The sequence below is a fragment of the Puma concolor genome, chromosome B4, assembly GCF_028749965.1.
Source record: "Puma concolor isolate L17-30 chromosome B4, mPumCon1.1.hap2, whole genome shotgun sequence".
In the NCBI taxonomy this organism is placed as follows: domain Eukaryota; kingdom Metazoa; phylum Chordata; class Mammalia; order Carnivora; family Felidae; genus Puma; species Puma concolor.
Genome location: NC_141673.1, coordinates 88,490,857 through 88,515,944, shown reverse-complemented (window position 1 = coordinate 88,515,944; position 25,088 = coordinate 88,490,857). Strand labels below are relative to the sequence as shown.

Below are 25,088 nucleotides of genomic sequence, written 5' to 3'. Positions count from 1 at the left end.
CCAGCCAAATATAGACCAAAATTTATGTAGATGTAGAGCAAAACATGTTTGCTTCCTTCTTACAATACCAAGAAGTCCCTGTTACATACACATACTTTACTAGTATCATTGCACCATTATTTAGGTAAACAAGCAGATAGCCAGAGCTTCTCTAGAGGCTGTATAGACTCCATATTATGTAGTATCATTCTGGGATGGTTGTGAACAAAGTACTTTTTTTAGTCCCTTTTGGATAACTCTGGAGAAGACACAGTTAAATGCAACATTCCTCATTCACGATTTGACACATTGACAGGTTTAGTTTCAGTCATAATCCAGTTTTGGAAATTCCTAATATTTCAATCACACTAAAACAAGATGATCAACTTGACAAATCAGAAAAATCTGAACTTCTGCTTCTAGAGTTATTCAGAAACTAGATGGGCTACCAGGAAGAATCAGAATTAGATTTTTCAAATGATAAACAGAAAGTCAGAATGTGTGCCATTAAGGGATTAGAAAGTGATATGATACATCAATGTCAACAGTGAAAATCAATTACTTCTCTATATTCCCCTATGATTCTCTACTGCCTTTTCTCAACCCTGAATCCTGTCAAACAGAATACCTAAGAAAAGTCCTCAGGACAAAGCACTAGAAGGAAGTCCAAGTGTCTCACTACATTATTTTCCAAACTACAACTGTAACATAGTTTTTGTCTACAGTAAATACTGATTTTCTCATATTTTTTCCAAGAAGTTTTGATAAAGAGCTATGCTTCTTTCCCCCCAAAATCCTTCCTTGCCTTGTAAAAAGAGAATCTAGAAGTCCATCCATTGGTCCCATGTATCACCAATACCCTGTCTCCACTTTTAGTCTAGCAGTTGTGCGCGGTCAGAGCCTATGGCTCCATCTTCCATGGACCTTCTCCCAACACACACCCAGAGTACTACACTGCACACAAGGTAGCTTAGGAAAGGCCAACTATGTCGCTGGTTATCATCTTTCATATCTTTAAATGTGTCCTTCTGTTTCCTGTGTAAGTACCAGGCTGTATTTTTCTCTGTTCACTCTCACCAGACTGTGCTCTTTTTCCTCTATAGACTCTAGGTAGATGCTCTACACTACCACCTGTTCCCTTTGAAAGTTAACTGTTTCATTTTGTTTTGTTGCAGGAAAGACACCAGATAATCTAAGTCATTTGAAAGCTGTATCATGCTTCAAAGTCCTGATTTCTTATCCAAATATAGATCCATATGACTTCTCCACCAAGACCCATCTGCCCCACTCAGATGGCAACATAATCTACCACAAAGAGCTTCAACTACCACTTTTTAAGGGACAATCATTATCCTTCTTCCCTCATTATTTCCAATCCCTACTCTGCTTTGCAATTTCTATGATACTGAAAGAAAAAAGGGATGCCGATAAGTCAAAAGAATACAATCCCAGCTCATATTTATGAATTCAGGATATACTTAGTGAAAGAAATTGTCCTTTCCACATAATTTTGCTTACATTAAGGTTACAATGAATCTGTCTTCCGGAAGCATGTAACATTTGTCAATTGAAAATGTAGAGAAGTTACCCAAGAACTGCTAGAGGGCAAGATAAAGACAATTTAGGAATAAACATTTGCCATATATAATCAATAAAACAGGTGTCATGCATGGATAAGTGTTGTCTGGGCTTCTAGTATTGGGGTAAAGCCCACAGTATACATGGCGGTGGGGAAGGGAAGAGGGTTGAGAACAGTTTAATACTCCAAGGACCTTTAAATTTAAAGAGTTACAAATATATTTTGTGATAACAGCAAACTGCCTCTTGCAGACCCAGTGTTTCTAAAGACCACTAGGCCACACTCTGAGGAATTTGGTAATCTTTTTCTACAGCTTGAACTAGACTCTAATCAATCCCCACCACAACTTTTTAAAATTTGATAAGAAAAGCAAGGAGATACCTTCAGCAGCTGTAAAAATAGATATCTAGCTCCTTGAGCATGGAGAAAGAAGACCCTCAAATTCTTTCTGATGGTGGGGGCACCACCGTATCAAACTGGACCTGCTATTCTGCAGATTCCACACCAATGTCCTCCCTAAGAAGACGTGACACACTTTCAGAATCTCCAGTGAGAAAGTGTGGCAAAACATGAAAGAGGAAAGAAAAGCCAGGTGGAAGAATCTTCATTAATTCAAAGAACATGTCTAAGCACACTATGTGCTGAGCCCTGTGGGAAAGACAAAGATGAATAAAGCAAATTCTGTATTGAGCCAATAAGGAAAGGCCAGGAAGGAGGGCAGGGAAAAGAGGTGGGAAGGATGCTGGAGAAGTGCCAAGGAATAACCTCTCCTGCTTGATATTTTCCTCAACAGAGCTGATAATTTCTCTGGTGTGGAGGACCAAATTACTGTGACCCCTGCAAACCTACCTGCCCTTCCCAACTTGCAGGGCCTCTGGTCTGCAACCCCAATCCACAGTCTATTTATGGTGCCAATGAAATACCTCCTGTTCAAATCCTACAGGGCTTGGACATCCAGGTGCACTTCGTGCCCAGCCTTCTTCCTCTCTGGCTCTGTCTCAGTTTTATTTCCAACCTCAAAAAGGAGAAATCACTTACCCATGGTCTTTTCCTACCTCAGAGGAGAGAGACCTGAGTAGAAAGTGCAAGTCAAACCGAGGGACAGGTAAGGAGGTTGGCCAAGCAGAGTCAGGAGTTGGAGTGGAGCTTAGAGAGTGTCAGATAGTTGGGGCCCTCAGGAGGTGGGGCCCTGGGGAAGCAGGACCCTAGGGAGGTGTGGCTTCTGGGGTTCCTATCTTGCTAAGGCCAGGGCAAGGAAAGGATGGGAGATGATGGAGGTGGCTTAGCTGGAATCCTGGAGGAAAGCTGGAGGTGGGCAATGGAAGACTAATGGGATCCTTTCTGGGTAAGTGGGTGGAGTGAGGACTTAAATGGGACTTTGTTCAGGACTTTGTGACAGCAAGATGTGAATTTAGAAGTAAGAAAGCTTCCTGGGGTCCGGGGTATGGAGGAGGTCCTGGTTGGCAGGAGGAGAGTGTAGGGAGCTACTTGGAGTCAGCCTGTGGTGATTTGGAGGCCAGTTCTATATCCAGCTAAAGAGAACACTCAGGAGTCCTTTAAACAAGGATAGAAGCACCCTCCCCAGCCATCTCTTCCAAAATCTCCTACTAGGTTCCTCTACCAACACCATTTATCCTACTGCCTCACCCATGTTTCCCATCACTGTATGAATAAAACTAAAAGAGAATTGGCTTAAGATTCACTAGGAGGTATTTCCTGAGACAATCTCTCAGTATTCATAGCACATTCTAACTGAATATGCATTGAGCATGGTGCTGGAGGAATAAAGAAAAAGATACAGTCCTTGCCTAGAGAGCTTCCTGCTCTAGGCATTCAAAACATAGAGCTTCCAAGACCCTGGAATAGTGACCAAAGGAAGGTACCTCCTCCTTCCCATAACATTAATCTTCAAACTGAAGCAAGACTTATCAGAGATGGAGAAGATGGAGCCTACTTAGAGTCTGGACTGAATACACAAATGATGGACCCAAGAAGCCATTAGTCTCAGGAAGAAGGGGCACTACTGCCTCTACTTGACAGTGTTGAAATCCCCCCCATACCCGAAATTACATGCCAGATAGGTCCCCTATACCCTAAATTGTCTCTGAGAGGTCAGCAGAATCCTTGACTCTGCAGATTCTGCATCCCACCTTTTGCAACCTCTATCTGTCCCTTCTCACTGCCTCCCCCTGTGGTCCCCACCACCTCCTTTTCCTTCTCTGTCTGCCTTTCCCTCCCTCTCTGTGTGCACTTCCCTGGCTATTTCCTCAGCCCTGGCCTCATGTTGATGGATCTATCTTTGGCTCTGGGTGTATGGCTTTCAGACCCCCTGAGCTTGGGTCTAACTCTTGTCTCTGAGACAGTGTCTGTCTCTAATATCTCTGGCCTCTGGGTGTCACTTTGTATCTGTCTTTGATCTTTCACTCTGCTTTCTGGATATTCCTCTTTTTCCTCTCTTTTGTCTCTGGGTATGTCTCCCTGTCTGTTCCACTGCCCACTGTCTCTGTTGACTCTGTGTCTTGATCTATTGGACTCTATAGGGTGCTAAGACTGGCTTGCCTTATTGATCCCATCTGTCAGTCTTGGCTTGAATTTACTGGACATTTCTGTCCCTGTATCCATTCTTCCTTCTTCTGCCTCCCCCTGCCACCCTGTGGTTACAAGTGTAGGCTGGCATGGAGGGTGGGAAGGGGACTTTGCCGGCAGCACTTTGAGTGGAAGATGGCTGGTTGGCAGGTTAGCCTGTAGCTTAGGCTCTGACTGAAGCACTCTCCTCACAGCACATTCTCTAGGACTCCAGATGTGGGTTGCCTCCCTTCCTGCCATGATGGCTGGTCATTTCTTGAGGTTTTGTCCTCCCCCTTCCCCCAGCCCATCAATTGGGAGCCACTGGAAATTCTGGAAGGGCACTATAGGTCCCCTTTTACTTGGTATCAATGTGTCTGGAGCATTCTGTAAGAAGAGAAGTGAGGAGAGGCAGGAGGCCCACTGGAGGTGCTTTGCTGGAGGGGAGTGGGGTGTGAATACAGAAAGCCTGTAATCTTTGCCTCTGCACCCTGGACAACAATTGCCCATGGGCTCCTTGCACCCCTCAGATAGGAACACATGGGCAACCAGTCTAGGGAAGAGATAGGAAAGGGACCAGAAATTATGTGTGTCCCTCTTTTATTCCCTCTCAGCACCTATAACCCTTCTTATACATAGGAAGCTCTCAAAGTCATTGGATTTTATTTCACCAGGTCTCTCAAAACTAAAGCAGTGGAACCCAGTCTCTTTCAATATTCCCTCCCCTCCCCACACTTGCTCACTCCCCCAGCAATTAGTATCTGCTACCAGGACAGTTTCCCCTGCCAAACTTTCAAGCACCCCAGTGACCATGGGTCCCCAGCTAAAATCCCAGTCAATCCCCTCCTCTTTCCTCCTTTACTTGGTGCCCACCCTCCACCTCCCCTCCTCTTGCCCACTCAATGCAACTTGACCCCATGGGTGTCTCCCCAAAGTCAGGAAGTCACTAATGAGCATTAAGTAGTAGAAGGGGAGGGCCAAGGGCAGCCTGGTGGGTGGGAGGGATTCCAGAGCTAGTAGATAAGAAGTCCTGTCAGCATTTTTCAAAATATGCCTTTTCCCTCCATCATCCCTGTCTCTAACCTCCTAGCTCATGCTAATCCATCTCACTGCTGAGGCTGATGGACTGAGTTTATCTGCAAATTTGCAGAAGCCTAGATGAATAATGCCTGTTCTACTCCAGATCTACTTTCTCCAGGAATGCCATTAGCCCCTGCTGTCTGTGTTTGAAAACTCCCAAGTAGTTTTCAAAGGGTATCTAAGGCTGTAGATGGAACCCAAGGAGAAAGAGAAATTGCTCTTTTGGGTCAATATCTTGATCTCAGCCCTTGTCTCCACTGCATATCCCCCAAAGCAGAACTTAAAATGTCAGGTAATGGCAAAGAGGGTGAAATCTCAAGAAGACTCCCAGCCTTAGGAGGTCACGAGTGGCTCCAGAAAACAGGTGAGATGGCGAGAAGATGAGGTAGAAGAAACAAACATCATTTCTCCTGAAATGTGCAATTTCCACCAGCGGGGAAGGACCACTATGCTATGGGCTTGAGCAGAACCTTGTCAGCAGTGATGTGGGAAGAGCTCTGCATCCACAAGAAGCTGGCAGACAATGGCTCTCCCTGCAGAGCTGGCCCTGGGTCCTGGTGCTGCCCAGGCTGGGGGAGTCTTTGGCTCCAGCAAGAACCCATGAATTTCTGAATTCAGGAAACTCCTCTTAGCGTTCTTTCCACTGTCATCCCTTATTCCCTTTGGCTACTGAAATGCCATCGCCCACTCCAGCCCCCTTCCCTTTCCTAGTCCCCAACACTGGAGGTGCTGGCATAGAAGGGTCATGTAGCTTTTTGGTGTCATACAAAATGTTTTTTAAATAGCTCTTCTTAAAAATGTGACCCATACAATAAATGACCTCACCTGAACCAGACTACAAATTGGTGGAATTTATGTCTTCCAAGTCTAAGGACAAGATGCAAATTTGCTCTCACTTTTAGCTTGATGTGTTTGAGTTGACATGTTCAATGTTAATCATTGTTGCTACCAAAGATGATTTAATTGAAGATCATTTTGACAGCTGGAATTCTAAAGTAAACCTGAAAATATTTTCAACATTAAAAAGGAGAAATTTTCTAAAATTTTCATATAAATCTATCTCAGGTTAATGTGAACTTAAAAAAAATAATGGGTAAGATGATGCAGTATTTGCAGTATATTTTGAAACATAATATTTTTTTTCTTTTTAAAACAGATAAAATTCTTTGATACAACCTATTTCTAATGTCAGTATTTTATAACAACTAAAATAAATTATCCACATCTGTTTGATACCATAATTTAGTCTTCCTTTTCTTTTGCAAGAAAATGTGCTTTATTTTTTATACCTTCATTTTATGGGAACTACAAGAAATTTTAATAAACAAAAAGTATAAATACAAACTGTTGTTCCTTTCTTTTCCCTTAGTATAATAACTAGCTGTGAGAAATATTTTATTTATTTATCAGAAAACAATATGAATTTTTCTTATCTTCACTATAACTGATGTTAAAATGTTGCTAAACTAAAATGGAAATTAGTTAAACATCAAGATAATTAAACAATAATTCAATTAATGACCTTTCCCCATTTCCTCTGGGAGCTTGAGTTCCAGTCTGTTCTTCACTTTGCCTTCCCTAAAGGGAAACTAACTTTCATAATATACAGGAAGATCTTGACCCTGGAAAATGAATGAAAGGTCTTTAGGGGACTTCCAGGTAGTCTCATGATCCACCTAGTTGCTAATTCATTCAGGGCATTTACATTAAGCACTCATTACTAACTGGAGACTGGGGATACAAAGGGAAGCTAGTAGTAATCCTTGAGATTAAGGAGTTTATGGGTTGAAGGTGGGGGACAGGTTGATATAAGTCTAAATCCAGGGAATGACAAGGTGTTACTGGAACATATAGAAAGGACACATAGGTCAGTCTTAAGGACATTCAATAAAGATTCTTAGGGGAGGTGATGGCTTGTTGAAACCAAAGGTCTGTGAGGATTTAGCTAGGGGAAATTAGTTGGAGGAAAAGCCTCACAGAAAAAGTTATGTGCAAATGTTAAGAAAGAACATACCATATCCTGGGGTCTGCCAGTGTAGTTCAATGTAGTTAGAGCACAGTGTGAGTGAGATCATGTGAAAATAAGAAGCTACAGAAATAAACAATGGGCTGAAAGCACTAGCTCCTCCTCCCAGAAACGTTTTGTTTGGTTGTCTAAGCTAGAAATTAGGCAAAATTGCCAATATTTTCAAAGCACAATAATTATTAGGGTATCAGTAAATATCAATAATTACATGGTAGGTTTTCCCATTTATATAAAATGGCTATTTCCAGAATTTAAAGAATTAAAGGGGGGTTGTAATTACCAGTTTTAGAGTGAGCCATTTAGAGAAATTGTACCTTCTTAATATTATAATACAACCCCAAGGGAAAATATCATTTGAGACAGTAAATGCAATAGTAAATAGCAAAATAATGAAAAATAGTGAATAATGAGAATATAGTAAAAAACATTTCTTAAAAAATTAACCATTTCTTAAAACAAATGAATATTACAAAATGGTGTTAGCAGTTAAGTTAATATTGGGAATATTTAATTCAGCCTTCACACATGCTATTTAATGGAAACTTGGGAGGAATGTTCATTTATTTTGACAAAATGGCAAGCAACTTGCTATAATACTGGGAATTTTAGCTGAGGTCAAAATTGTAAATGGAAATAACTTCTCAGTGAATAATTCACTAGTATTGCTTTGCTTTAATATGTCATGAATAATGTGCTTCCAAAATATACAATCTTGGATTGCTAAGCAAAAGGTGGGGAAAGATAATATTGTCTAAAGCATAAGAGTTTAAAAACTGTCCCTATGCCAAATTTCTCTCAGGAATGAATAGTGAAAACTTTGAGGCAGTTCATTTATTCTGAGACTGCTCTGTCCTGTGAGAACTCTGGTCTGTGTTTAGACAATTTGCCAAGCTTCTCTTGGTAATCCATCTTCTTTACTTTGTTTTGATTTCTTTCTCTTTCTTTCTTTCTTTCTTTCTTTCTTTCTTCTTCTTTCTTTCTGTCTTCTCTTTATCAAATCTACATGGAAGAACTACATTCAGGTGTAGTGACAGTAAAATAAAACCTTGGAATCAGAGACATGTTTATGCTTCTGAATCACAGCCCAAACCAGTATGCAAGGACACTAAGTGTAAGCTGCTGGGCACCTGTAGTTCACATTCTCAGGATCAGGCACAGGCTCAGGACGCAGTCTCTCGGCTTGACTTCTGCTGGCAGAGTACAAACTCTCCCAGCTGGGCCACCCCTAGTCAGTAAACCACTAGGAGAGTGAGAGCATGGAGGTAGTGCAAATTCCTTTCACAGTGGGAAGTTTGTGGTGTTGGGGGTGGCTTCGTGGGTATTACCTGTGCTGAGCAAATAGGCTGGAGCACAGAGTTCCACCTCTTTCCCAACCCCAAAGACAGTGGCTCTGTAGGTACCCTGTCACCTCTCTCCATGTCCTTCTTCCAGATCCGTCTTTAGCTCTTACTAACCGCCCCTCACCCCCACGTACTTTTTTTTTTAATTTAAATTTTAGTTAATATACAGTGCAATATGGGTTTCAGGAGTAGAATTTAGTGATTTATCACTTAAATACAACACTCAGTGCTCACCCCAACAAATGCCCTCCTTAATACCATCACCCATCTACTAAACATCTCCTTCCATCAACTTACAGTTTGTTCTCTATCATTAAGAGTATATTGTGGTTGGTTTACCTCTCTTCTTTCCCACCACCCCCTTCCCATATGTTCATCTGTTTTGTTTCTTACGTTCCATATATGAGTGAAATCATATGGTATTTTTCTCTCTCTGATTGACATATTTCACTTAGCATAATGCATTCTAGCTCCATCCATATCATTCCAAATGACAAGATTTTATTCTTTTTGATGGCTGAGTTATATTCCATTTTATATGTATATATGTGTGTGTGTATATATATGTGCATATATGTGTATATGTAAATATGTGTGTATGTGTATATATGTGTATATATATACACATATGTGTATATATATACACATATGTATATGTGTATATGTATATATGTGTGTGTGTGTATATATATATGTATATATGTATGTGTGTGTATATATATATATATATATGCATACCACATCTCTTTATCAATTCATCAGTTGATGAACATTTGGACTCTCTCCATAGTTTGGCCATTGTTGATGATGCTGCTATAAACATCAGGGTGCATGTAGGCCTTTGAATCTATATTTTTGTATCCTTTGGGTAAATAACTAATAGTGCAATTGCTTAAGGATAGGGTAGTTCTACTTTCAGTTTTTTGAGGAACCTCTATACTGTTCTCCAGAGTGGCTGCACCAGTTTGCATTCCCACCAGCAGTGCAAGAATGTTCCCCTTTCTCCACTCCTTGCTAACACTTACTGTTTCTTTTAGCCATTCTGACATGTGTGAGGTGGTATCTCATGGTTCTTTTGATCTGCATTTCCCTGATAATGAGTGATGTTGAGCATCTTTTTGTGTGTCTGTTATCCATCTGGGTGTCTTCTTTGGAAAAGTATCTATTCATGTCTTCTGTCCATTTCTTAACTGGGTTGCTTGTTTTTTGGGTATTGAGTTTGATAAGTTGTTTATAGATTTTGGATACTAACTCTTTATCAGATATGTCATTTGCATATTTCTCTCATTCCATAGACTGCCTTTCAGTTTGTTGATTGTTCTTTTTTTTTTTTAACCTTTATTTACTTTTGAGAGAGAGAGAGAGAGAGAGAGGAACAGAGAGAGAGGGAGACACAGAATTCAAAGCAGGCTCTGAGCTGTCAGCATAGAGCCTGATGTGGGGCCCTAACTCTCGAACCGTGAGATCATGACCTGAGCCAAAGTTGGATGCTTAACCGACTGAGCCACCCAGGCACCCCAGTTGATTGTTTCTTTTGCTGTGCAGAAGCTTTTTATCTTGATGAAGTTCCAATAGTTCATGTTTGCCTTTGTTTCCCTTGCCTTTGGAAACATTTCTAGTAAGAAGCTGTGGCCGAGATCAAAGAGGTTACTGCCTATATATTCTGGGATTTTGATGGTTTCCTATCTTACGTTTAGTTCTTTCCTCCATTTTGAATTTATTTTTGTGTATGGTGTAAGAAAGTGGTCCAGTTCCATTCTTCTGCATGTTGCTGTCCAGTTTTTCTAACACCATTTGTTGAAGATACTATCTTTTCCCACTAGATATTCTTTCCTGCTTTGTTGAAGATGAATTTCCCATATGGCTGTGGGCCCACTTCTGTGTTTTCTATTCTGTGCCATTGATCTATCTGTTTTTCTGCTAGTATCATACTGTCTTGATGATTATAGCTTTGTAAAATAACTTGAAATCCAGAATATGATGCTTCCATTTTTTTTTCAGGATTGCTTTAGCTATTTGGGGTCTTTTGTGTTCCATACAAATTTTAGGATTGTTTGTTCTAGGTGCCCCCATACTTTTCTTGCTTTCAGATATTAGAGACTGTGTGGTGCCCCTTGGACCAAGTTCTTAGTACCTCACAAGTTTCACCTTAGGCATAGGGAGGAGGAGGGGAGAACAAGTTGTTAGGAGGAACCCCAAAACTGCCTGAACCAAACTCTGGTCCTAGTTATGGCAGAGCAGACAAGAGGACTTAAAACTAGTGATACTTGGTCAGAAAATTCACCCTCCTTTCTTAATTAGTGTATTGAATTCAGCTTCCAGATAGATGCTAGGTCCTTAGTTCATTTTAAATAATTGATAAGACCTTATGTTGTTTCCTATGTCTAGTAAGAGACATAGATAGATTAAATGCAGTTGGGGAATGCTTTTCTGATTATAGTGAATAATCAGACAAAATATATACATATATACATTCCAAAAAGGACTATTCTGTTGATATAAAGTAAACATAAGTGATCACTGAAGTCACAGAAATAGTGCAAGAAGTGCGAGAGTTGTTTTCAAACTTGTAATCCTTAGGTGTGTATTTTCCATTTTTGCACTAAGCAAACACCTGTGATCCAGACTGTACTAAGGGCTGATTAGTCAGTTATAAACAGACAGATAAATATATGACAGAGACCATAAATGCCTTTCCTAACCTCTAAGAAAAATTTCCTGGGCATCTGGGTAGCTCAGTCGGTTAAGCATCTGACTCTTGGTTTCAGCTCAGGTCATGATCTCACTGTTCATGAGTTCAAGCCCCACATCAGGCTCCACGCACTGACAGTGCAGAGTCTGCTTGGGATTTTATCTCTCTCTCTCTCTCTCTCTTTTTCTCTCCTGCTTTCTCTTTCTCTCTCTCTCTCTCTCTGCCCCTTTCCCATTCACTCTCTCTCTTTCAAAATAAATAAACTTAAAAAAATAAAAATAAAAAAAGAAAAATCCCTGTTACTCCTTTTCATAAGACCTTGTTGTTTTTTTCAGGCGTTTATCACACTCTGTACTTTTTCAACACTTGTCATCTTTTTTGTCTATTTCTCACTAAGAAAAACTCTATATTTGAACGAGGAAAAGAATTAATGGTAAATAAATACATTGTATAGGAATAAATTTACTGGTGGGACAAAAATTTCCTAATAATATGATCTATACCTGAAAGTATCATGTGGAGACCTATGTTAACAATATATCTTTAATTAATATTCATAATGCTCCTACTTCTACATGTCTACCCATGGTCTCTTTCTCTACAACTGTATACCATGAATGAAAGTTATTTAACAGTTCTCTAGCTCTGTGTTAAGCCCTGTGGAGAGAATATAAAAATATACAGGGCACAGTCTTACCACCCCAGAAGCTTACAGTTGAGTGAGGGAGAAAGGGAAGACACAGGGTAACCACAACTGAAGACAGTGTGGGAAAAGACAGCTATGGTTAAGACTGAAACAAAGGATTAGAGGATATCAAAGGAAATAAATTGCTTCTGATACAGATTACCCAGGAAGGTGTGAACAGAGGTAACATTTAAACTGGACTGTGATGACTGTGTAGGATATCAGTACTCAGAGACTGAAAGCATGTTTTTCCAAGGGAAAAACACAGTTACTAGGAAGGATTTCTTGACTTTGGGCATCATTTGATACTGAATTTCTGTTCAACATGAGAGACTGAAAAGCAAAGACCAGTGAAATTCAAAGTAAAACTGCAGAAGCTGGAGGTTATGAATACAGAAGACAGGAGCCAGGACCTGTGTCCCATATCAGGTTCCATTTATCCCCACTTCTCTTGTACCTGGTCTTCTTGAAGGGGTATGGGGTTCAAATGGTACAGGGTACCCATTATGCCTCCATCTATATGTCTCTCCTCTCCTGTCTCCCATCTACTAAGTCCTTTCTTAATGAAATGATTTCTTAATCTCATTAATGAGGAGAGAGCAAAATACAGACAAGCATTAAGTACACAAATTAAGTCAGGAAATTTGCATACCCAGGGAAAGGGAGAAACCCTTTTTATGTCCATCATTATAGCAAATGTTCCTCATCTTCTGATGCTGTATGTCAATAAATATCTGTATTTCCTCCTTCTCTGGAAAAGACATGTTGTGAAATATCAGATGTAAAGTAAAGTTTGTCATAAAAATCCCTCATAAAAAAGTCTCCCAGCTACTGGCATTGGAAGGTAGGGGAGGGGGTTCCTGTGTTCTGTCTGCTTTTAAACCAAGTGCAGATCATCCTGTCTCCTACTTCCAGGACTTTTGCTGAAGATTTTCTAAAGATGTAAACAGAGACACTCAGCTCCTCTTACCATCCCAGCTTCTGTCAAAGTTCATTGTTTTTTTTATGAAATTAGTTCCACAAATGACCAGTTTTTCACAATCTCAACTCTAGATTCCTAAATTAGTATAATATTTAATTCTCCTCTTTCTGAGATGGCTCAAATACAGTCCCACTTGAAAGCAAAGAAGTAAATAAAATGTCTTCTCTTAGTACCTTCCATGAGGGGTTCTAGGAGAGAGGAGGTGGTTACATGAGTGTTGTGCATGCAAGGGCAGCTGTGAATTAGGCTAGAAAGTAAAAGACAAGAGATGATTGCCTTGAGGCTGCTGTTTCTCTTTCTCTGCAAACCTCTTTTGATTGTAGCATATTTATAGGGGCTCCAAGTAACCCAGAATCTTAGCCATAATCTTCCAAGAAAGAAAACTCATTGATGTTTCCTAGAGAAGTAATGAAAAGTGAATATCAGGGTTTGGTATAAAAAGACCAACCATGGCCAAGAGTGGAAGGCAGCTAGTTCTTTATACCCCATTGAACTCCTTCAGGATTTGTACACACACACACACACACACACACACACACACACACACACATATGTACATACCATACCCAAAAAAGTCTAACAAACATCCTCATGTGTATAGACCTACCGAGAAAAACATACCCACTACTTGGTGCACATTCCATTCAGATTAAAACACATGTGTCCATATAGTAGGCACACACACATGACTTTGGCTGTGGTACTTTATGAATATATTTACCCAGTTTCACTCTTTCCAAGCTCTTGACTGCAAGGTAGTGCACAGTGAAGGTGAATAAGAGAATGTTTGAATATAATCTTACATGTCTCATTGAGCGTGTGTCTGACTACATGCCACAAAAGAAATAGAAGTTGTTTTCTAATTATTCACTATTTGTAATTATCCACTGCCTTTAAATTATCTCTATGCCATCAAGTTTCAATGATCATCTATCCTTACTGATCTGTTACTCTATGCAGACTATGTATAGCTCAGGGATTGGCAACAGGAGACGTTGCTCAAAGTTGATACAAATCCTAGCTTCACTACTCACTTGGCACAAATTACTTAACCTCTCTGAGCCTTATTTTCAACTTTAGTAAAGTGAGCATAACAATATTCACTCATAGAAATTCTGTATTTAGTAGGTGATTATGTACAGTATTTGGAGAAAAGTATAGGGCATAGTACTGAACAAATGGTAACTATTACTATCATCACCATTTTGGGGGCATTGGAGATATAAAGAAGTAATACATAAAAAAAGTTTTTCTTTTCCCTTAAGAGGTTTTTAAACCTCATCAATGAGACAAGATAAATACATGGAGAGAGAAGCACATGGAAACCTAAAGGTCTTATTTCAATCCTAACATACAATTTATTCCCCTAAGTCCAAGCCCTATTTTAAAATTGTTAGCAGATTTCAAGGGCACCTGGGTGGCTCAATCGGTTAAGCGTCCAACTTCGGCTCAAGTCACGATCTCACTGTCCGTGAGTTCGAGCCCCACGTCGGGCTCTGTGCTGACTGCTCAGAACCTGGAGCCTGTTTCAGATTCTGTGTCTCCCTCTCTCTCTGACCCTCCCCCGTTCATGCTCTGTCTCTCCCTGTCTCAAAAATAAATAAAACGTTAAAAAATTTTTAAAATAAAATTGTTAGCAGATTTCAATGCTCTAAAAAGATTTTTTTTTCCTTCTGCCACTCATCATCTCCATACCTCACCACCTTCCATACACCACATATCCACCTCAGCCTTTTATTTTGAGAGTTGACTGAAGATTTCTTGGGATAAAAAAAATTCAATAGTTCATTTTTTAGACTTCCCTGTTTCCAGGTAGGAGCCCATCTTAGTATTCCAAAGCCAAGTGAGACAGCCATGTCCTCGGTCAAAGATACTGCACCCTCTCATCTCCCCCCATTACCCTCTAATCTCAGAAAATTCTTCCTTATGTTCAATCTCAATCTATTTTCCTTCAATATTGGTCTCTCTATCACTCATTCTGATTGTGAATGAGGTACACAGACCCTCAAAGGCTGAAGAAAATTCTCAAATGATCCCTGGTAACATTATTACATTGCTTATCAGTCCAGGGGTCTGGAATTATGTTCTCATATATTTTGTTATTAACTCATCAAAAATCATCAAAAGACCCCTTAAAAAGCATTAATTTGGTTGTTACCAGGGTATGCCACTAACACAATCATCTGGTCTCTCCTTAAACTTTTGAAAGATGAAAGGATCCTAATTTCTATGACAGTAAGTTAAGAACTCCTATTTCAATCCCCCCAACCTCCACAGTCTCTTCAATCAGTATCATCGCCTTATCACTCATTTCATTAAGGGACAGTACAAGCTGAGGTTGGGCATGACTGCTATGACCTCCACAGACCCTTTCAGGCCATCACATGAAGTAGTGGTGTAACAGAATTGGCAGCAGTGGACCCATGCAATGCTTGCCCCTGGGTAGCCCCTGAGGTCCAGTCACGCTCCAGCATGGGCACAGCAGAGATTTTCCCAAAGTGGGCATAGTGCCAAACCCTGGCACAGTGACTGTTGTGGGAGGCCAGGAAACAGGAGGACAGCCAGGGCCCACATTTCTCCCTCTTCCCCAAATTAAATTTCCCTGGCCTAGGTGTCTCCTCTTGTGCTCCCAATTCCAAAGTTTTCAAACCTTCCTGAGTGCTCCTCTGAGGCCACACACCTATCATTGATTATGAGAAGCCTGTGCTTCTCACACCCCAAAGAGCATACAAATCACTTGGGAGCCTGTTAAAAGCACACATTCTGACTTAGTCGCTCTGGGTTGAGGTCTGAGATTCTGCATTTCTATGAAGCTCCCAGGTGACACCCACGTTGCTGGCCCATGGACCATTCTTTGAAGAGAAAGATCTAGATGACTGTAGAAGGTGCTACAACTGTCTCCCCAAAAGAGTCTGTCTGTCCACACCCTTCTGTCTGTCTGTCCTCCAGATGGTATGATAATCATATCTTAGCCCTTCCTGATTTAGGAATCTTGCTCCATGGCACAATACACAATACAAACCTAACTCATAAACACCCTTCATGTGTGAAAACACACATCCCGCACAATATTCTTATTCTTTCATGACTCTTAAAGGTGCCTGTAGCATAGAATTACTGTCCCTTTTATTTTCCAATTCACCTGACCCTCTTTTATTTGCCAGTTTTCTCCATAGGCATCCTCCAACAGAAAGTGTCTCTTGATCGATACCTCTTTCTCAGTTTCTACTCCTACCTTCCTTTCCAAAGTAATGATGTCTCCATCCCTGTCCAGTTTCTAATTCCTTCTATTTTCATCTGTTTTTCTCCCCATTTGGGGTATAAATTCTCTCTTCCTAAATAATCTTAGATTCTCTCACAAGATTTTTGCACCAGTCTCAAAAAAGCATGTAAATTTAAAAAAATAAAAAAGTAAATTAAAAAACCCAGAAAATTAACAGACAAACAAACAAACAAAAAAGCATGTAAAGGAGTTGGTAAGTATATGGTAATCCTGCCTCTAGCAGGCTTCCCTGGAATCACCTACTCGGTTGAGAAAATGAGAAATTCTAAAGTAAGAATTTAGTTTCTTATTCCTCACTCCCAGGGCAGGCCCCATACATATATACAATAGACAAAAACTGGCCTTCCTATGCCAACCATAAATCTCTCCTTCAAGAAAGCCTGTTATGCCCACACTGGACCCAGTCTCATCTTCAGGGATCCCCTGGAGGCAGCTAGAGCTAGCTGGGCCTTCTGCCAATTTCACTACTTCTGGCCCCACCCCAGATCCCTTGGGAATAGATGGACTGGGACCAGGGGAGCACGTTTCAGGCAGTCTTCTGCCCCAGAGCTGTACTCTCCTTATTGCTCTTTGAATGAACAACACTGTTCTTACTGTTGGGTCTAGAGAAAGGGGAGAAAATATTCCTTGCCCTGTGCAAGATACCACTGTGACAGAAGAGACAGTATAATCACGAAACTCAGAAATAGCCCCAAAGGCAAAACTACAAGTGCCTGGGAACAGGTCTAGATGCTGGGTGCAGATCTGGATACATTTCTAGATATAGTTCCAGATGGAGAGAAATGCTGTTTGTCAAGGAAGTCTCCCAGAAGATAATTTTATTTATTTATTTATTTATTTATTTATTTATTTATTTATTTATTTTAAATGTTTATTTATTTTTTAGAGAGAGAGAGACAGAGCATGAGCAGGGGAGGGCAGAGAGAGATGGAGACACAGAAACCAAAGGAGGCTCCAGACTCTGAGCTGTTGGCACAGAGCCTGACATGGGGCTGGAACAAACCCTGAGATCAGGACCTGAGCTGAAGTCAGAAGCTTAACTGACTGAGCCACTCAGGCGCCCCTCCCAGAAGATAATTTTAAAGAATTAAGTAGCACAGTGCTAGCCTGAAAGGAAGGAGAATTTTCTGTGCCAAAAAAACAAAATGTGTAAGGCTCAATTCAATTTAACATGAATTTACTAAATGCTCATTATGTGCCTGGCCCCCATGTAGATGCTCTGGGGGAATGAACAAGATATACTCCTTACATACAGTCTATAATCAGGAAACAAAATGAAAAAATATACAAATAACTGTAGTATTTTTTTAATTTCAGCTTTATTGAGGTACACTTGCCATATAAAATTGAAAGATATTTAAAGTATACATTGTGGTGATTCGATATACACATAGATTGTTAAATGATTCACTGATTTCCCCACTGTGAAAGGATTAACCATGATATTTTAATCTAAATCTTTCATTTATTTTTTTTATTTATATATGAAATTTATTGTCAAATTGGTTTCCATACAACACCCAGTGCTCATCCCAAAAGGTGCCCTCCTCAATACCCATCACCCACCCTCTCCTCCCTCCCACCCCCCATCAACCCTTAGTTTGTTCTCAGTTCTCAACAGTCTCTTATGCTTTGGCTCTCTCCCACTCTAACCTCTTTTTTTTTTTTTTTTCCTTCCCCTCCCCTATGGGTTCCTGTTAAGTTTCTCAGGATCCACATAAGAGTGAAACCATATGGTATCTGTCTTTCTCTGTATGGCTTATTTCACTTAGCATCACACTCTCCAGTTCCATCCACGTTGCTACAAAAGGCCATATTTCATTTTTTCTCATTGCCACGTAGTATTCCATTGTGTATATAAACCACAATTTATCCATTCATCAGTTGATGGACATTTAGGCTCTTTCCATAATTTGGCTATTGTTGAGAGTGCTGCTATGAACATTGGGGTACAAGTGCCCCTATGCATCAGTACTCCTGTGTCCCTTGGATAAATTCCTAGCAGTGCTATTGCTGGGTCATAGGGTAGGTCTATTTTTAATTTTCTGAGGAACCTCCACACTGCTTTCCAGAGCGGCTGCACCAATTTGCATTCCCACCAACAGTGCAAGAGTGTTCCCGTTTCTCCACATCCTCTCCAGCATCTATAGTCTCCTGATTTGTTCATTTTGGCCACTCTGACTGGCGTGAGGTGATACCTGAGTGTGGTTTTGATTTGTATTTCCCTGATAAGGAGCGACGCTGAACATCTTTTCATGTGCCTGTTGGCCATCCGGATGTCTTCTTTAGAGAAGTGTCTATTCATGTTTTCTGCCCATTTCTTCACTGGGTTATTTGCTTTTCGGGTGTGGAGTTTGGTGAGCTCTTTATAGTAAATCTTTCATTTAAAGAAGGCAAGTGATAGGGTGCCTGGGTGGTTCAATCGGTTAAGCACCCGAATTTGACTCAGGTCATAATCTTGTGGTTTGTGAGTTCAAGCCCCAAGTTGGGCACAGAGCCTGGAGCCTGCTTTGGATTCTTTGTCTCCCTGTCTCTCTGTCCCTTTACCCACTCATGCTCTGTGTCTTTCTCTCTCTCAAAAATAAACATTAAAAAGAAAAAGAAAGAAAGAAAGAAAGAAAGAAAGAAAGAAAGAAAGAAAGAAGCAGGCAAGTGTTTCATTTCCTTCCTTTAATTTTTACCTGTAAAGGGCCTTCAACTGGAGCTTTGGCTTTTAAAGTGGGGTCCCTGGACCAGCAGCCTCAGCCTTACCTGGGAACTTGATTGAAGGACAAGATCTGGACCCCACCCAGAGTTACTGAATTCCAAATGATAGGGGCAGGGCTCAGCAATCTGTGTTTCCACAAGTCCTCCAAGGGAGGTGGCACCCAATAAAGTTTGAGCACCACTGAGCAGAGTACTAATCCAGTACTAATCCAGTCCTAATTAGTACTAATCCAGTACTAATCCAGTCCTTCCTACACCCACTCTTTACTGTGACTTTAATTAGTGAGTCAAAGAGACATGCTCGCTTCAAGGTCTTCCACGTTTTTGGAGGACTCCTTTTTTAATCCAGAACCAATCTGCTCACAGGACACATGTATTCCAACTTGCTCATACAGGAGAAAATTTAAGAAAAATCAGGCTCTCTCCTGTGATGGGAGGCAGGGGGTGCTCAGCACAACTTGTGATGAGGAATAAGTCTATCTAATTTAGTGATGTGTGATTGGCAAGCCAATTAGGCTGCAGATCTAAAGCTGATGGTTTGATCATCTGTCTCTGTCTTGATTATCAATTGGTTCCAAACATAGGAGAGGGAAATGGGGTGTTATTTATGGGACATTTGTAGCTTCAACAATGGGCTGTAGTGAAAAGTGGGCAGGATGTAGGTTCAGATTGCATTCAGTAGAGAGACCTGGCTGAGAGAATAACAGGACAGAATAACCAGAGGAAATCCTAGATTTTTTTAAGTAAAAAAAAAAAATTGACCTCTCATATTACAGATAAATAAGCAGAGTATTGAGGGCACTGAGCAGCTTGCTCAAGGTCACATGCTAGGCTAGTGGTACAAACAAGACCAGAACCCAGGATACTTGGGCCTCAGCTCTGCACTTTCTGAGCAGGTGGACCAAAGCAGACAATAGTACAGAAATTTAAAGTCCAAGAATACAGATATTGCCAAGTAGATGAACCAACACCATGGATTTTCAGCATATGTAGTGGGTTCACAGCCAAAATCCTTTCTTCTCAGAGGAAAGCTCTGGCTCCAATCCACCTGTGTGTGTTCTGTTGCCACCCCCCACCCCCCTTCACAGCAAGGCTCAAGCTAACAGCCTATTCAGTGTGTTCTGAATACTGCTTCATTTTTCTGGGCTTTTCCTAGTGTTGTTCTCTGTGTCTACAATCTCTCCCTGCTGCCCACATGTAGCAAAATCCTATCTTTTCTTGGAGAGAGCCAATTTAAATGCCATTCCTCTACAAAGTCTTCTGATTTCACCAATCAAACCTCACCACTGTGCCAGCCACAAAAGATCAACCTCCACTCTGAATTCCCAAGGCACTTTATTTGTATATTACTTATGATACCACACTCTTTTGTGTTACAGCTATGCTTTCCCTCCTGTACTAGAATATAAGCTCCTTAAGGGCACAGTTCATATTTCATCTTTTTATTTCATCTTTTTCTCTTTCTTATTGAAGAATAGTTAAGATACGTTGTCATTATATTACTCTAGGTGTACTATATAATGATCCAACACTTTCACACATTTCTCAGGAGCATCAAGATAAGTGCATTCTTAATTCCCTTTATATATTTCACCCATTTTCGTACCCACCTCCACTTTGGCAACCACCAGTTTGTTCATTGTGTTTAAGAGTCTTGGATTTTTTTTATTTGCTTGTCTCTCTTTTTTGTCTGTTTGTTTGTTTTATATCTTAAATTCCATATGAAAGTTAAATCATGTGTCTTTCTCAGATTAACATTTCACTTACACTTATATACTGTATGTCCATTCATGTTGTTACAAATGGCAAGATTTCATGTTTTTTTATGGCTAAGTAGTATCCCGTTGTTTGTATTTGTACATATACATACATGCACACACAGACACACACACACACACACACACACACACACAAGCCAATTTTAAACTGGGCAGAAGAATTAAATAGAAATTTTTGGAAAGAAGACAAACAGATGGCCAACAGACATATGAAAATATGCTCAGCATCACTAATCATCAGGGAAATGTAAATTAAAACTACAATGAAATATCACTTTATACCTGTCAGAATGGCTAAAATCAAAACACAAATAAAAAGTGTTGGAGAGGAAGTGGAGAAAAAGGAACACTTGTACACTGTTATTGGGAACGTAAATTGGTGCAGCCACTGTGGAAAAGAGTATTGAAGTTCCTCAAAAAAGTAAAATAGAACTACCATAAATACACTATTTCAACAACTGAATATTTATCCAAGGAAAACAAAAACACCTTTTCTAGTTTATTTATTTATTTATTTTTATAAGATTTTCTACGTTTTATTTATTTTTGGGACAGAGAGAGACAGAGCATGAACGGGCGAGGGGCAGAGAGAGGGAGACACAGAATCGGAAACAGGCTCCAGGCTCTGAGCCATCAGCCCAGAACCCGACGCGGGACTCGAACTCACGGACCGCGAGATCGTGACCTGGCTGAAGTCGGACGCTTAACCGACTGCGCCACCCAGGCGCTCCTTCTAGTTTATTTTAATAATATTTTCTAAAGCCGGTAAGCAATTATGGATGCAACTGATAATGAAACAAGTAAAAAAAAAAAAAAAAGGAAGGAAATGTAAAGACATATTCTTTGCTCCACAATAAATACACGACTCTATTCATGTTCCCCCAAACAACATGCCATGGGAGGCCTAGCTTTCCATGTGCCCAAAAGTATTCACCATTATTGTGCAGGGGACTGGACTGCATTCAGGTGTGATGATGTCAAAACAAATATGTACTGCATTCCTGAGTACAAGTTCTACAGTTTAGCGCTAACTTAAGTGGGATTCAGCAACCAGGCTGTATTGGATCCCATAGCTAAAGTAGATAGCAAACCCAATCAGCATCCAGAAACCAATTGGGGCCCAGGTGCCAGCTGTCATCCGCATCATAAGGTAAACATTCACAAAGACACTCAGTAGTGGGAGGAGAGGCAGAGCAGGGACCTTAAAGGGAAGGGGACTGGAGCTCTGCGGCTGTCTCCAGATGACCCCAGTGATCCCAGTGATGAGCACCAGGAGCAGCACAACCAATGAAATCCACACTGCAGTTCCAGAATGCAGAACTGGCCACTGGGCCAGCACCAGGCAAAGAAGAGTAAGCAGCAGAGCAAGCAGTGAGGAGCAAACATAGACAACCCGGCCAGAGAGTGGAGTGGGGGTGGAACTGCCTGGAAAAAGTAGTCCCTGTAGAGTCAGCTTCTCTTCTGCAGGTCCACTCTCATCCTGCATGTCTGCTTCGTTTCCCCCTTTCTTCACCTCAGGCTGATACCTGAGGATGAGAACACAAAAAGCCACCAGGGAGTAAGCTAGCCGTGTCCCAATTGACATGAAGTCCAGAAGGTCAGTGAGTCCAAAGAAGAATGCCATGATTGCTGCGATAATGCCAAAGATCACCGTGGCCATTATGGGGATGTATGTGCCAGTTTGGATCCTGGCAAAGACAGAGAACAGGAGGCCATCCTTTGCCATCGTGTATATCAGCTGACGTATGGGGAACATATAGCCCAAGAGGCTGGCAGAAAGACTACAGAAAAATCCAAAAGCTACAACATAGTAGGCAGGGGCCCAGCCAATATGGTGAAATACCTCAGGCAAGGGGGTCCCAGGTTGAAGCTGGTAGTAAGGAACCATAAGTGTAAGTGCTGAAGAGACACCAAAATACATCAAAGTGCTGATGAACAGTGAAATCACAATGCCCATAGGGATGGAACGCTGGGGGTTGTGGGCTTCTTCAACTCTGGTAACAATGTTGTCAAAACCTATAAATGCATACAGACAGGTAGCTGCTCCATGGAGAATCCCATTAAGGCCAAAAGGCACAAATCCTCCAGTGCCCAGAGGCCCCAAGCTTGAGGTGTCATTGAGTCCAGCCTTTACGTAGTCCTCTTCTGTGAGCTTCCAGTTGTGCAGGTCCCCCTTAATGAAACCAGAGATGATGACAAAACTGAGAACTAAAAGGCTCACCAATGTGACTACTTTGGTAAACAGTCCTGACTCTCTAGCCCTCAGAGTCAGCAATCCGATGAGCAACAACACAAGGGCCACAACACAGAAGCCTAGAATTTCTGCAAGGACCTGGGGAACATGCAGTAAGATGTTTTCATGCAGGGTCTGAGAGATCTGGTTCCCAAACAGGTTGTCAAAAGCTAAGCTCCAGGCAAAGACCACAATGGCCGTACCAGCAACATAGGAAAAGATGAGGTTCCAGCCAGTGATGAAAGCCCAGAGTTCACCTATAGTGACATAGCTGTAGAGATATGCAGAGCCAGAATGGGGAACACGGGCACCAAACTCTGCATAGCACAGCCCCGTCAGCACAGAAGTTAGGCCGGCCACCAAAAAGCAGATCACAATGGATGGTCCGGCTTTATCTCTAGCCACTTCACCAGCTATGACATATATAACTGCACCCACTGTAGAGCACACACCCAGGGCCACTAAATCCAGAGTGTTCAGTCTTCTGCATGGGACATCCTCAGTCACCAAATGTTCCAGCTGACGTCTGCGTAGCAGCTTTTGACCAAATCTGAAAAGTGCCTGACCCAGCATTGTAGCTGGAGTTGAAGATTCTAGGATCAGAGAGCTGCAGGAAGTGTGGAGAGCCGAGAGTCTGGAGCTGGATTCACGGAGTCTCAGTTAAGCCAAGTTGGGTTGTCACTGCTGAGTTCTATTGCTCAGGCTTGAAAGCTGATGCTTCATATTTCATCTTATATGTGCTATTCTTCCATAATGCCTAAGTAAACAATAAGTATTTACTGAACAATGGTGTTCAACCAACACTTAGAAGTCTCAGGTTACCTGTTGTAGCCCAATATCACAGAAACTGACACTAAAGGACATCACAGAAAAACCAACCTTGCTTTCCCCCAGAAAAGTGCCAAGTACTTCCCAACATTCTGCTTTTTTTTTTTTTTTAAATTTTTTTTTTTCAACGTCTTTATTTATTTATGGGACAGAGAGAGACAGAGCATGAACGGGGGAGGGGCAGAGAGAGAGGGAGACACAGAATCGGAAACAGGCTCCAGGCTCCGAGCCATCAGCCCAGAGCCTGACGCGGGGCTCGAACTCACGGACCGTGAGATCGTGACCTGGCTGAAGTCGGACGCTTAACCGACTGCGCCACCCAGGCGCCCCCAACATTCTGCTTTTAATGAACTACATGACATATTTAAATTTGGGTACATCTCATGTAGCTTCGTGTACTAATTGAGCTATAAGACACAAGATGGCATGAATTTATTGTGCAACAATTCACATGTGGGATGTTTGGGCCATGCTTGAGCATGAATTATGGCACATTAATTCATTGACTAGAGGGCCTGATTGCAATCACAGAACTATATTTTCAAATATCACCTGAGTTTAAATTACAAATATTGGCCCCCCAGTATTTTTTTGATGGTTTTATTTTTGAGACAAAAAAAAAAAAAAAAAAAGCACCAAATGCAAAGGGGCAGAGAGAGAGGGAGACAGGAACTTAGTAGGCCCTGTGCTGACAGCAGAGAGCCTGATGCAGGGCTTGAACTCACAAACCCTGAGATTATAACCTGAGCTGAAGTCTGACACTTAGCCTACTGAGCCATCCAGGTGCCCCATTGGTCTCCCAGTCTTAAAATCTTTAGCCCCCAAATCAGCTAGCCAAAGTCAGATGTCACTTTGTCCCCCTTGCTCCTCACTCTGCATCTTCCATTTAACTGCAGTGATGACAAAGGATGTATAGTCCAAACCCTTCCCTTTACCCACCTAGACCCACAGGGTATTGTGAGAAGAGAGGAAGAGGGAAAAAGAGGCAAGACCTTTATAACTACTTCCAAAAAGGAGAGGAACAGGCTGTTTAGTAAGGAAACATTGGAGAGATAGGTGCAGTAGCCAACCAACAATCCATTTCTAAGAAGGGAGAAGAGATATAAAGGTGCTTTTATGAAGCAACCAGGCAAAATGTACTACAATTTTTACATCCATAGTTATGAGAGTATGATGGGTAGGAAGGAAAGAAGTAAGTCACTTAGCTCAGAAGCTCACAACCTAAACAATTTCTTCTGTCTCTTCCCTCTTTGGATTCCAGTAAAGAAGATGAGCTCATTTCTGCAGGAACTCTGCTCACTGGTCACACTATGCTCTATAAACATCCTGCAC

General features: G+C 41.2%; 1 protein-coding gene, 1 long non-coding RNA gene and 2 pseudogenes across 5 annotated transcripts in view; 1 reads left to right on the top strand and 3 right to left on the bottom strand.

The window, feature by feature from the left end:
- Positions 1 to 6,262, bottom strand: part of LOC112867848 (cationic amino acid transporter 3-like) — a 26,362-nt gene extending 20,100 nt beyond the window's left edge. The window contains exon 1 of the mRNA XM_086713921.1: positions 2,597 to 6,262. The gene's annotated coding sequence lies outside the window, so the exon portion shown is untranslated. The remainder of the gene's footprint in view (positions 1 to 2,596) is intronic.
- Positions 1 to 25,088, bottom strand: part of LOC147579277 (cationic amino acid transporter 3 pseudogene) — a 489,600-nt pseudogene that overhangs the window by 141,854 nt on the left and 322,658 nt on the right. The window lies entirely within an intron of this gene.
- Positions 2,834 to 25,088, top strand: LOC147579279 (uncharacterized). Its single transcript, XR_015253765.1, has 3 exons — positions 2,834 to 2,903; positions 21,251 to 21,460; positions 25,018 to 25,088. It is a non-coding gene; the product is annotated as an uncharacterized LOC147579279 (long non-coding RNA).
- Positions 21,454 to 25,088, bottom strand: part of LOC112867847 (cationic amino acid transporter 3 pseudogene) — an 80,059-nt pseudogene continuing 76,424 nt past the window's right edge. For both annotated transcript variants that reach the window (XR_015253747.1, XR_015253746.1), the window contains exon 2: positions 21,454 to 23,685. The product of XR_015253747.1 is annotated as a cationic amino acid transporter 3 pseudogene, transcript variant X2 (transcript). The remainder of the gene's footprint in view (positions 23,686 to 25,088) is intronic.